This window comes from Canis lupus, chromosome 19, assembly GCF_011100685.1.
Source record: "Canis lupus familiaris isolate Mischka breed German Shepherd chromosome 19, alternate assembly UU_Cfam_GSD_1.0, whole genome shotgun sequence".
Taxonomy (NCBI): Eukaryota; Metazoa; Chordata; class Mammalia; order Carnivora; family Canidae; genus Canis; species Canis lupus.
The window spans coordinates 43120299-43132532 of record NC_049240.1 but is presented as its reverse complement, the minus strand read 5'-3'; the positions used below and the strand labels follow the sequence as shown (position 1 = coordinate 43132532).

Sequence of the window (12234 nt, the reverse complement as noted above, 5' to 3'; positions counted from 1 at the left end):
AACAGCAGGGATCTTTAAGGTGTTGTTTGCTTCTATATTTCTAGAGCTCTACAGGCATAGTTCCTGTTCAAAAATTTTATTTTTTGACAAATAAATTATAAAAAGGATCACATATATAAAGGAAGATAAACAAAAGATATCTCTGGAAAGAGGGACATGGTAAGGGATTAGCACCCTAGTGTGAATTGGTTTACTTCGTCAGTTTGAATAAAACACAGACTCACTGGGAAAGAAAGAATTTTAAAAGGAGAGGAAGGGATCCCTGGGTGGCGCAGCGGTTTGGCGCCTGCCTTTGGCCCAGGGCGCAATCCTGGAGACCCGGGATCGAATCCCACATCAGGCTCCTGGTGCATGGAGCCTGCTTCTCCCTCTGCCTGTGTGTCTGCCTCTCTCTCTCTCTCTCTGTGACTATCATAAATAAATAAAAATTAAAAAAAAAAAGGAGAGGAAAAACTGACATTAGCAGTAATTTTGGGGGTAAATCGGTTTGGTAATCTTCTTTTTAAAATTTCATTTTATTTATTTATTCATGAGCAACACAGAGAGAGGCAGAGACGTAGGCAGAGGGAGAAGCAGGCTCGCTGCGCAGAGCCTGATGCAGGACTCGATCCCATGACCCCGGGATCACTACCTGAGCGGTAGGCAAATGCTCAACCACTGAGCCACCCAGGTGCCCCAAAATCTTTTTCTAGAGCTAACCAGCCAGTATGTCACAAAAGTAAAAGATTCCAAAAATAATACTGGTCTCATGTTTATGGACCGCTGGCATCTATTTTTAATTAGATTAACAAAATTTCTACCATCAGGTCCTTCCATAGAACAGCAGGTGGGGAGAGAGCTCTATTTTTTTGTTTATTATATTCACCAGCTATTTCTTTTCCTATAATTTCTGCTCGCACTACATGGTGAAGTTAGACTAGCAAAATGGAAGTTACATTTCAATACCCAGGAGAAAAGCCTTGAGAAAACTTCACAAAACAAAAAGTTTAGTTTTCATTATATCCACCAGGCCTGCAGGTTCACCTAAGATTCCCCAACATCCTTGGAGACCTTTTAAATGCAGTAAAATGCCTGCCTCAGGTAAAATTGGCAACACTTTAGAACAAAGGTTTCGTAAGTGGTGGTTTATAACGCATGTAGGATTTGGAAAGTACATTTTTCGTTGTCTTGAAGATATGTCTTATTAAGATGGCGTACCCCCTTGGAGGCAATATTACTTTTTCAATAGTTCAAGCTTGCAATAACACTATTTCTTGCGAGGAAGCTGGAGTATTTTTATCTAGAATAGAATGATGCTATTTGAACAAATATTATTTCAGGAGATTGCAGATTTGCAGGTAAAAATTGCTGGTCAGATTTTCAGCACAGGGCTGTGCTAAAAAGTAGAGAAAAAGGAAAGAATCTGTTAGACCACTGACAGCAACACTCTATGATGAAAGTCAATTAAAAACGATGCCCACATCGGAACTAAACCTCCTTAATGCTAACATTTTCTTCAGGATTCTCCTCACTGAAGCTCTCATGGATGTGTTTGAATTTTTCTTAAACAGCAGGTATGAATCACATAATAAGTAAAAACTACCTACCAAGTATGTTGGCAGTTCATTCAGACTGCCAAAGGCTCATTTACTTATTTATTTGAAAGGAAAAAACAAAAACAAAAACAAAAACAAACAAAAAAAAAAAAAAACAGGATGAGGGGTAGAGGGAGAGAGAGAGAGAGAGAGAAATCTCAAGCAGACACTGCACTGAGCCAGGAGCCTGATGCAGGACTCGATCTCAGGACCCTGAGACCATGACTGGAGCCTAAATCAAGAGTCATATGCCTAACCAACTGAGCCACCCAGGTGCCCCTCATCCTAGAGAAGCATAGCCATTTTTAAGAATCTGTGAATCCAGATTTTATATATGTTTTATATCATATATTTATGATAATATATCATGTTTATTTATATATATGAAAGTATTTATGCATCTGATGCCTCTGTCTCAATGAAGTAAAACTTTGAATATCGCATTATAGTCAGTTGGTGTACATGTATATATGTCTATATTATATCTCCACTCCACTTCAGCAATTCCTTGGATCTTGTCAAGTGCTGGTAATAATCCATCTTAGAAACCTTAATTTCAAATTTTTAATATCATAATAACATAATTAAGATATATGTATCCCTTAGGAAACTGTGCAGTTAATTTTTCTATCTAATTACCACTAAATCTTTCAATAAACTTCTGGTTTTATTTTATTCTTTCTCAAGTAAAGATCCTATATATGGTAAACCTGTCTTGCCAGCACCGTCCATTCCTTTATGCCTTTGTCCTTCCATTGATCCAAACCTAAAAACCCTAGGAAATCATCAATCCACTCACCTTCTTTCTGCATCTATTATTGTATTGATGTACATAGCTGGAGAAATGCACAAGAAAATGAGCAATTTGCCCCACCAGACTTTTGATATCTAAAGCCATCTGGGTTCTCTGTTTTGTTGGTCAGTCCCAGTTGTCCATGACCAGTTCCAATTATCATTATCCCCAAAATCATTATAATCATTCCTCTCATTTCTTTCAGCCCCATGCCTGTGTTTCCTAATTTATAGAGAGAATGGGCACTATCATACAAATGCTCTCAACCTCCTGCCTCCATTTACAAATATGTTAACACTTGAGTGTCTGTTTAGATCTTTACTCCTATTTCCTATGCAAAGTGAATTATTTTGTCTATGTCCTAAACATTCCTTTTGTTTACTCTCCATTCATTATTTTATATTACTTTCTTTTTTCATTTTTCTTTGGCTCCATATCTTTCAACATAAAAACATGTTTATGTCTCTTTCATCATTTAATAATCATGTTGCCTGGAACTATTCAGAGCCTAGGTACTCACTTATTTCTTCAACAAACATTTTTTGAGCATCCATTATGTGCTAAACATGGATGTGTATCAACCTTTCCTTCAACCATGCTTTCAAAGAGTGGTTTATCTCTACCTTGCCTATCTTGCCTTGTATCCAGGCATTCATACCACCTAAAACTATTCTTTGGTCCCCATCATGGTACTGAAACTATTCTGACAATGCTCAATACACTGAATACCTTTTAATTTGTTGACTTTAACACTATCAATTACTTATTTGTCGACATAAAGAATAATCTTTCTCCTCTTCATTCTAATTCTCTGTTCACTCCTTCTCACATTTCTTTAAAACTACTTCTCCTGCACTCCTTAGATATTATTACCCTGATCTTTGTCTTCCATACTTTTCCTCCTCATTTTGCTACTCATCATAAGCAACATTTTCAAATACTGTGCCATATTGATTAGGATTTTCAAAGCTAAGACTCTGCCTATTTCCTGAGCTCCAGGTGTGTATGCACACTGTCACAACACTCAAACTTAAAACCAACATCTTCCACCTTTTTCTCCTATTTAGTTCAATGGAAATCTCATCCACTGAATGCCCAAGCCAGAAATTTAGGACTTTCCTTTAGCCCAACATTTACTCTATTTCTTAAAAAAAGGAAAAAGAAAAAAGTAAATCAACCAGCAAGTTATATGGATTCTACTAACTAAACTGCCTCTCAAATTGTTTCTCCCACCTATATTCAAGTCCTAGCTTCAGACTTTCCCATCATTTGGCTCCTGAGTTACTGAAACATCCTCTTCATTAGTCTACGTCCCATTTAGCCCCTCATAATCTAATTTGTCTACTAATACAAGTTAAATACTTTTAAAGTGTTAATCTAAGCATAATACTTCTCTATTCACAGACTTTCAAAAGAAAACAAAAATCTCTTACCATTCCTTTATTCATTCAGTCACTAACTACGTATGAACAGTTAGGAACCAGAAACTGAACTAGGCACTGCATATGCAGTGGTCATAAAATTGTACTGGTCCTCACCTCAGGAAAGTATACATACTGGACCCTGCAAAATTCTCCACGGTTTTTTTTTATTTGTTTTCATTTTAAGATTTTATTTTTTTATTCATGAGGGACACACACAGAGAGAAAGAGGCAGAGACAGGCAGGGAGAAGCAGGCTCCCATGCAGCCTGACATGGGACTCGATCCCAGGTCTCCAGATTCAAACCTGGGGTGAAGGTGGCGTTAAACTGCTGAGCCACCGGCCTGCCCAAAACTCTCCATTGTTAATGCCTGACATTCTCTTCCACCTAATTAACACTCCAGCTTTACCTCAGGCAAAGTTCTTAATGCATTTTAATGTGTGTGTATGTGTGTGTAACTTCTCACAGACTACAGCTCCTTGAGAGCAGTGAGTTTATCTTTTAATTGTCAAGTAAGTCTTTCTTTAGTTCTCTGAGTCCTAAAAGTTCTGTACCCTTAACTTCTCTTAAAGCCAACATAAGCTATGATTAGCTTAGTGCCTGAATAAATAAAAACACTCGTTAGTCCAGTGATCTCTCTCAGTAATCTTTAAAAGTATTTTGCCTATCGAAAGGAAGACCCACAGTTCTTACTTCAGATACTGATGCTTCAAAGATGGAATTTCTATTATTTGGTCCCCTCAACCAGGTGCCATAAGGAAACCAAAGGAAGTATTAGATATGTAATCAACAATAGGGAAATTGACAAGTGGGGGAAAAAAGAAAGCCCAGTTTATCAGAAAAAAACATGAAAGCAGGTTCATTGTTCTTTGATGGCTTTGATTTTTATGGTAATCAGGGCGATTTGATTCTTACACTAGGCTTCTCCTGTCTTAGATCTGAGTTCTACCTTGTAGACAGAATCAATCGTGCATCTCCTCTGTCTTGAGATCCTACCAGACTAACTAATTGGAGAAAAATATTGTAAAGGAAACAAGGAAAATGATTAAAATGTACGCATGCAAAATCTTTTATAAGAACCTAAAATATGATAAAAACAAAAAAATTAATTGAAGAAAGAAAAGGCAAAGATTTGGATAGGCAATTCAGAGTAGAGGCTATCCAACATTCTTAGGGAAATTAATATTAAAATTGAAAGTGAAACTACTCTTTATCATGGTAGTTTCATTCTTGGATTATCTACTCCACTATGGAAAAGAGTAAGTCAATACAGATGTTCGTATAGAATGTATATTATATTGTTTTTAAGGGCAAAAATATAAGCAAACTAAATGCTCATTAATAAGAAAATGAATAAACCATATATACATTGAAAATAAAAGGCAAATTTTAAAAATGAATTAGGTCTCAGGGCCATTTGTGTGGCTCAATTGGTTAAGCATCCGACTCTTAATTTTGGTTCAGGTTATGATCTCAGGGTTGTGAGACTGAGCCTGGCATTGGGCTCCACACTCAGAGTGGACCCTGCTTTAAGATTCTCTCCCTCTCTGCTCCTCCCTCTGCTCCTCTCTCTCTCATAAATAAATAAATCTCTTTTTTAATATTTTGTTTATTTATTTGAGAGAAAGAGAGAGAACAAGCATGCGTGTGCACAGGTCAGGGGAGTAGCAGACTCCCCACTAAACACAGAGTCAGAGGCAGGGCTGGATCCCTGGACATTGAGGTCATGACCTGAGCTGAAACCAAAAGCCAGATGCTTAACGGACTGAGCCACTCAGGTGCCCCAAATAAATCTTAAAACAAACAAACAAACACACAAACAAAAACTAGCAATGAATTTTGCAGCATCCGTTGACTCTTCTTTTCACAATCTCTCTGCAATGACATTGCTGTTAAAAGCATTTTCCCACAGTAGAACCCTTTCAAAATTGGAGCCGATCCCCTCAAACCCTGTCACTGCTTAATCACCTAAATGTATGTGATATTCTAAATGCTTTATTGTCACTTCAATAATCTTTACAGCATCTTCATCAGGAGTAGATTCCATTTCAAGAAACCACTTTTTTTTTTTGCTCATCCATAAGAAGCAATGCCTCATCCATTAAAGTTTTATCATGAGATCGCAGCAATTCAAATGTAATAATGGAAAAGTTTGATATATTGCAAAAATTACCAAAATGTGACACAAAGACACTAAGTGAGCAAATGCTGTTAGAAAAATGGTGCGAACAGACTTGCTCAGTGCTGGGTTGCCACAAGCTTTCAATCTGTAAAGACATAGTATCTGCAAAGTACAACAAAGTAAAATGTATGAAAGGGAGACCACCTAGATGCCTAGATTTATTGTTAAGTGAGAAAAGCAAGTTACAGACAAATGTATAGAATGAGATCCAATTTTTATAAACAAAACTAAATATGCAAAATGAGAACAAAATGAGAAAACAAATCTGTATAGGTATGATTGTATGTATGACTAAGTCAGCCTAGAAAGAAAGGTAGTCTCATCAGGTAGTCTCAGATGTGAGTGGTAGTGAACCCAATGAAGTGGAAAAGGATGCAGGGCTGAAGGGCCCACCAGAAAATCATGTTATAGATTTAATCTCATTTAATAAGAAGAATAATAAATAAACTAATAAATAAATATAATCCCATTAATATAAAATTGTGTGTGTGCTCAGAGAGAAATGTATGGAGAGTGCTAAAGAATATGTTCATGGTGCTATATTTAATTAGCAAGCTTTCAAGGAACTTTGATTTCTTCTTTAAATTTTTCTGTATTGGCCTGCACTGTTTTCACTTTTTTTTTTTTTTTTTTTGGTTTTTACATTGAATATGTGTACAATTAAACAAACAAATCAAAACAGAATGTGGGTGAACCTATAAATGGACACCTAAAAATCGTTACTGTCAGTCTATGTTTGGTAAGTCAAAGCAAGACAACATATGGGGAACATTCTCTCCATTGCCTAGAGATGGTCTGCCCTTCTTGATACTGATAAAATGGTACCAAATGTTTTATTAATGCTAGAGTAGAAAATAAATCCATCTAACCATTAGAGAAAATCCAACATGAGTTAAGTCATTGAATTTCATGGCATAGAAGCAAATATCCAGAGGAATAAATTTATTTACCAAGGGCAAAATGTAGAATGTTCACAAAAGAGATGGAAGTATGTGAAGGTGAGGATCTTAAGGCCACATTCTGTAAGGTTTTTTTGTTCTAAAATTTGCTAAGATTTGGAATTTCTATTCGAATTCTTCAAAATTAATGGCATATTTTTGTATAAGAATAAGTAATTATATGTACACTTTCAAGCCTAGAATGCAGATCACAAAACTGAACCCCCCCCATATACATTACCATATATTTAATCATTCTTTATTCATGAGGGTGAAAAACTAACTTGAATAAAACATTAAACTGATAAGCCTTTGAAGGAGCTCTTCATTTAAATCCTCTTTCAAAAATTGCAAGACCTAGCTCACCATCACAAAATCCAAGATAGAACAAATAAATACCTAGGGAGCAATCTTTCTAGCCTTAAAAAACTATGTTTGTATCAATTACTGACATAAGTCACCTTCAACACTTCATTACAGGAAGTATTCATTTCTGTGCATACTGATCTCTGTCAAAGGGTTCAGTTCTTCCTTTAGGATAAAATACAAATGATACTGAATCTCTTGCAAGTCTCTAAGCTCATTCATTATGTCTGAAGGACCCGGGGATTGGTCTAGGGGGAAAAAACAGCCTTGGAAAGAAGTGCAGGCTGTTATGGCTGGAATACACTATATTCATCTTCCCCTTGTGGTGTATCCAATGACAGGGAGCCGCTCCTTCTCTGGGATGTCCACGTTAAAGGAAGGATACCATCTTTTATTATAAAGAGAATGGCTAGACACATAGTCAGATTATAGACAAATGATAGATGATGATGATGATAGATAGATAGATAGATAGATAGATAGATGATAGATAGATGATAGATAGATAGATAACGGAAGGAAGGCAGGCAGGAAGGAAGGAAGAGTAAAATCAAGAAACAGCATTTTTTTTCTCCTGTGGGAGCTTATAATAGCATTATCACTTTTTGTAACCTTTATTTACATATTCAAAGCAATCTTGCAATTTTCAATAAGGCTATAAACTTCCTGCTCAGTTTTTCAAGTGTCTTTGGTTTTAAATGGGTCATTAAAAAGTTACTTTTGCTTTAATTAAATAAACAAAGTACTCATTTCATTCTTACATGAACCTCCAGGATTTTCAATTAGTTATTTCTGCATTAAGCTTGACTGAGTTGCTATGCTAATGTGCTTTTATCATTTTGCCAAAAATAAACATGTGACTGGTTTACAGGAGGACGGGATGCCTCCGACTTTCATGTCTCCTGTCATTGGCATTCTGGATATAAGTACGACTTCCACTGCTCAGTAAACACCATTAATCTGCAGCTTATGCAAATCAGAAACCTATTATTTTAACTGTTTTAATAAGCAGTGAAATCAGAGCTATTGTTATCCCACTTATCTTGAAGAGAAGTGTTCTGTAACTGTAAAATATTATTCCACTATTATCAATGGCATTGTTGTTATTATATTAATAAAATATTACATGATATAGAGAGATTTCTGTATGAAGTAAGATTACACCCAAGATGATGTTCTCTTTCAAGAGCAAAGGTAAAGAGGCTACAGTGATAATGTCACAAACACTTTGTTTATTTAATGCCTTGTTGTTTGTGGCTTATTAAGACATTTTATTTGTCTTTCTTTCCCCCTCATTATTTCTGATTCATTCCATTTTTTGGAGTGGACAGGAAATGAAAAGACAGAAAGAAAAACTTTAGTTAATTATTATTTTTTTTTTTACTTTAGTTAATTATTATGTAGAGTCTGGTAGAAGACAAATATTGCTTACAATGAAATCATTGGACCATCAAGAGACTTCAACTGCTATATTGCAATAATGGAATATTGCCTGAGCACTGAAACATTGCTATCCTTTCATTTATGAAAAATGTAACAGCAAGCGATATGCTGAAGATGCCCATGTGTGGCCCATAGATCCATAGATCCTTAGGACATTAACAAATACATCATTGCCATTGAAAACAAAATCATTTCTCTACTCAGAATAACATGGTAGATGTATATTTGACTGATAAAGTCCATGACTATGTGCATTTCAGGCCTGGTGTTACATAAGATATTCAGTCTCCCTCCATAGATCTACTGTGTCTGGCTCACTACCTGGAATGCAGGCACTCAGCAAGAGGTGAACTTAGGGAACAGCTAATCCAAATTTAGCTTCAGGTCCTCTGAATTGCGTGAACTCTTCCAAGGGCCTTACCTACCCGTATACTTATAACTATATATTTTAAATTTGGTATTCTTTTTTTTTTAAGATTTTATTTACTTATTCATGAGAGAGGCAGAGACATAGGCAGAGGGAAGAAACAGGCTTCCCGTGGGGAAACCAATGCAGGACTTGATCCCAGGACCCCAGGATCATGCCCTGAGCTGAAGGCAGATGCTCAACCACAGAGCCACCCAGGAGTCCCGAAATTTTGTATTCTTAAGGACACCAAAAATGTATGCTCTTCAGATCCATAAAGTCTGGGTCCATTTCTAGACTTGATATTCTTCAGTGCCTAATTAAATTGATGGATGAATGGATCAAGATGTCAAGCAATGAAGATAATATTTCATCTCTCCACCATCTCATTTGGAGTCATTCTTTTTTCTCTGAAAATTTTGGATAGCTAAAATTTCCTAGTGCTAACCTTCTCCTGCTAATCTGTAACTTCCTGGACATCACTTCTATCATTTTTCACTCAATCTGATAAATCCTCTTTCCCCTCATCTCCTGGAAAGCAATAGGCTGAAAATCTTTCCTATGTTCCTAACGATCTGTTGCCTTTTTAATTCATTTTAGCAATCTTAGAAACATAGAGACACTCTTTGATCCTCCACTTAGTCAATCTTAGGTCTCTGATTCCTCCTGAAGAAACCTATTAAATGATATTGAGAGTCGGACTTAAATTTTAATATATCCTTTTATCCATAACTTGTTCACCCCCTAGCTAATCCCTCATGGTACTATTTTAAATCTTGTCCAAATGCTTGAGACTCTAACATTTCTACTGACCCCTCACTCTTAGCTATTGATTGCTTCTCTCAGTTTACAACAGGTATCATAGTACTTTGAATAGAGGAGGATCCAGCATCTGCAGGTGAAGTTGAAATTACTGAATCTGCTTCCACTTGATGGGAAAGCCTTCAATACAGAAATTTTCAGATGGCATAGGCTGTGGGAGAAAAAAAAAAGAAAAGCAGAAATACTATTTCCATCTTATTAGGATTAATGCCATCCCCATGAAGAAAGGTCTTTAGTTAAATGAAAAAGAAACGTTAAGGAGACAGGTCACTGAAATGTTATCAGAAATTACTTATTAAGAGCTTAATATCAGTGAAGATTTAAATACTCCAGAGAAACACATAAATTATTACTAACTTCTATGATTTCCAATTTCAGAGTACATTCCATATAGTGTTGTTATGAGGCATATTTATGTGTTCATGGCATTCCAACATATAAATTAAACTTCACAGTAAAAGGTTCAGTGCTGATGTCAGTGATAGTTTGAAAAAGAGTAAAACACAGGCATTAAAATTCTAATGAGAACTTTAAGTTTAGAAAAATTGTGGAAGAATTTTTATTTCATGTAAGCAGACAGGAGCCTCATTAAAATTGTCATATGCTTCTTAGCTTCTCACAAATTGAAAGTATAAAAAAAAGTTTTGCTATAAAAAAGGCACAGCTGCTAATGAGAAAGGACTTTAATTAACAGATCCACTTGGAAAAAGGTAAACACGTTGCATTTCACGAATTTAAGAATTTTGTTGCCATATTTGATGCATACTAAATATTTTGTCAATTATAGACTAACTGATGCAAGATATTTCCATATGGATCATTTGAATAATAATAACTAACATGTATTAAACTCTTTACTCAGTGTCCAGTACTATTCTAAGTGCTATTTATATATTTGTTGTTTATGTCACCAAAACTAATCAGGGAAATACTACTTACCTTCACCTCGTGGATAAGCAAACTAAGCTCAGAGAGGTTAAATAACTTATTCCTGGTCACACAGGGTTAGGATTTGAGCTGCAGACATATGATTCAAGAGTTAGTTCTCTTACCTACCTCTCTGAAGGCAAATATGCAGAATTTTTTTTAATCCTTTCACTTTATTGGAGTTCAATTTGCCAACATATAGCATATCACCCAGTGCTCATCCGGTCAAGTGCCCCCCTCAGTGCCCGTCACCCAGTCCCCCCCATTCACCTCCCTTTCCACCACCCCTTGTTCATTTCCCAGAATTAGGAGTCTCTCATGTTCTGTCTCCCTCTCTGATATTTCCCACTCATTTTCTCTCCTTTCCCCTTTAATCCCTTTCACTATTTTTTATATTCCCCAAAGGAATGAGACCATATAATGTTTGTCCTTCGATTGACTTACTTCACTCAGTATCATACCCTCCAGTTCCAACCACCTTGAAGCAAATGGTGGGTATTCATCCTTTCTAATGGCTGAGTAACATTCCATTGTATATACAGACCACAGCTTCTTTATCCATCATCTTTCGATGGACACCGAGGCTCCTTCCACAGTTTGGCTCTTGTGGCCATTGCTACTATAAACGTTGGGGTGCAGGTGTCCTGCCATTTCACTGCATCTGTATCTTTGGGGTAAATCCCCAGCAGTGCAATTGCTGGGTCGTAGGGCAGATGTATTTTTAACTCTTTGAGGAACCTCCGCACAGTTTTCCAGAGTGGTTATACCAGTTCACATTCCTAAAAACAGTGCAAGAGGGTTCCCCTTTCTCCGCATTCTCTCCAGCATTTGTTGTTTCCTGTCTTGTCAATTTTCACCATCCTCACTGGTATGAGGTGGTATCTCATTGTGGTCTTGATTTGTATTTCCCTGATGGCCAGTGATATGGAGCATTTTCTCATGTGCTTGTTGGCCATGTCTATGTCTTCTTTGGTGAAATTTCTGTTCGTGTCTTTGCCCACTTCATGATTGGATTGTTTGTTTCTTTGCTGTTGAGTTTAATAAGTTCTTTATAGATCTTGGATAGTAGCCCTTTATCTGATAGGTCATTTGCAAATATCCTTCTCCCATTCTGTAGGTTGTCTTTTAGTTTTGTGGACTGTTTCTTTTGCTGTGCAGAAGCTTTTTCTCTTGATGAAGTTCCAATAGTTCATTTTTGCTTTTGTTTCTCTTGCCTTCATGTATGTATCTTGCAAGAAGTTGCTGTGGCCAAGTTCAAAAAAGGGTGTTGCCTGTGTTCTCCTTTAAGATTTTGATGGATTCTTGTCTCACATGTAGATCTTTCATCCATTTTGAGTTTATCTTTGTGTAAGGTGTAAGAG

The 12234-nt window shown here is 36.4% G+C and overlaps 1 long non-coding RNA gene across 1 annotated transcript; it reads right to left on the bottom strand.

The window, feature by feature from the left end:
* Nucleotides 1-671: 671 nt before the first annotated feature.
* Nucleotides 672-11377, bottom strand: LOC111091178. The gene is made up of 3 exons (XR_005373811.1): nt 11318-11377; nt 9938-10097; nt 672-1375 (listed from the first exon to the last, which is right to left on the bottom strand). It is a non-coding gene; the product is annotated as an uncharacterized LOC111091178 (long non-coding RNA).
* Between the last annotated feature and the right edge of the window lie 857 nt (nt 11378-12234).